We start from the raw sequence: 1868 nt of genomic DNA, 5'->3' as shown, positions 1-1868 counted from the left end.
TTAAATACGGAACACTTCACGAATTTGTGTGTCCTTCTTGCGCAGGAGCTATGCTAATCTTCTCTGTATCTTTCCAATTTTATTATATGCGCTGCGGAAACAAGCACTCAGGTGAATTTTTATCTCCTCTCTGAGGAGGTTTCCTCACACTTCAGATGCTGTTGATATTTCTGCACATGCAGGGTTGTAAAGATAAAATTAGATGTGCTGGAGTATGGGAAGCACCTAGCAGGTATTTGTTTGGCTCTTTGGAAATGACTGGAGGAGGGGAGTTAGTGTTTCTAAAAGAGGCTTTGTTTCCTGTGGTCTGCAGTAAGCCGTCCCTAGAGATCCTACTGAAGGGACAGGGTGACGCTGAAAAACCCAGTGCTCGGCCTTCCCCCCAGAGGCAGGCTGAGCCCAGAGCTGCAGCACGCAGTTGAGAAGCGTGTTAGCTGGGGGTCTTGGCAAGCTCAGTGATGCGGCTGTGGCTCCTTAGCAGAGGACAGGGACAGCTGTCTTCATCCACCTCCCCTTGCCTGAGGCCTGACCAAAGGAAATGGCTGATTCTGCAATGGGAGGGGTTCAGGCTATATTTAAAGAACTTCCTGCCCGGGAGAGATGTTCTATGTTGAGATAACTCATCCTCCCAGAATAGCAGAGCGTGGGCTTGTCTCCTTATTTTCACAGACAGGACCGGGATGGGGCTGGATGGGCTGTGTGCCAAGGTCTTCCAGAGGTGAGGCCCCGGCAAGGTAGTCCTCCGTGGCTTCTCCTACCCCAGGTGCTAGGGGCTACCCTCAGCCTCCTGCCTCCTCTGCTCCCTGGCAGGTGACTCCTTGGGGGAGCTCTGCCTGAGAGCAGCAAGCCTGAGAATGCACTGATTATATTCTGCAACTTCTGGAAAGTTCCTGCTGTTAGCCATTTGCAAACTGCTCCTGAGATGAAAATTCAAAACAAAGTGGGAAGTAAATGGGCCTCGTGAGCGATGGCGCAGGGAGCTTTATCATTGGGGGTGTTTATGTGCAGGGGCCTGTGAGCAGGGCTGTGGGACCCTTCATCTTTATGACGCCTGGAATGCTGGGTATTAGCGAGGCTTAGGACTAGGCTGACCTGCCGGGCCAAGAGTGACATTTCCCTCCATTTCCCAGAGACAGAGGCAGCTGTTGTTGCCCTCCCCTCTGTGGCAGGGGGTGCCCAAGGAGGACGCCTTGGCCACCAGCAGAGAAGGGTCCTAATGAAGTTGAGGTCGGGACGGGCAGCAGGAGCCAGAGGAGAATGTAGAATGGGGTAATGAGGCTTCGGGTGGCTGAGGGTAGAATATCTATTTGCAGGAATTTAATTTCCCAGGAACCAGGGGACCATTTGCATGAAGTCAGATACCAGACCTCTCTCTTCCTTAGAGCTGTGTCCCTCCTGGAGCCTGGAAGCAGCTCTGTCCCCTCCTTCAGCCCCCATCCCCATCCCCATCCCCATCCCCATCTGAGTCTCCGTTTCTGTTCATAGTCACAGCAGCCCTGGCGGCAGCCATGGCTGAGCCACATCTGGGCTGCTGATGGCCACATCTGCATCCGCCCCTCTCAGAGATGGTTATTTCTAGTCTGAGTTTTGTCTGCATCTGTGGAATGTGGAGGGGGTCTGCGGATGGTGGGTTCCCAGCCACGGAGCTGGCAGTTTCTAGGGGAGGGCTGAAGACTCCATGTCACCTGGCCCCCACTTCTCTGCAGACATGGAGTCCTGGCTCTTAAGTTCTGCATAGAGACAACAGGGGAGTGATTGCCATGAGAGCCCTCACACCTCCCTCTCCAGGGCCTCTCCCTCCTCCTGTCCTACTCAGCTTAGGCCCCTCAGCCCTCCTCCTCCAGGAGCCAATTATACTTCTTACCATT

The 1868-nt window shown here is 53.8% G+C and overlaps 1 non-coding gene across 1 annotated transcript; it reads right to left on the bottom strand.

Moving 5' to 3' along the window:
- LOC123637560 lies at window positions 1-107 on the bottom strand. The gene has a single exon (XR_006734928.1). It is a non-coding gene; the product is annotated as a U6 spliceosomal RNA (small nuclear RNA).
- Window positions 108-1868: the final 1761 nt, after the last annotated feature.

This window comes from Lemur catta, chromosome 4, assembly GCF_020740605.2.
Source record: "Lemur catta isolate mLemCat1 chromosome 4, mLemCat1.pri, whole genome shotgun sequence".
Lineage (NCBI taxonomy): Eukaryota > Metazoa > Chordata > Mammalia > Primates > Lemuridae > Lemur > Lemur catta.
Note: the sequence above shows the minus strand (reverse complement) of the source record. Positions and strands in the feature narration are given on the sequence as shown.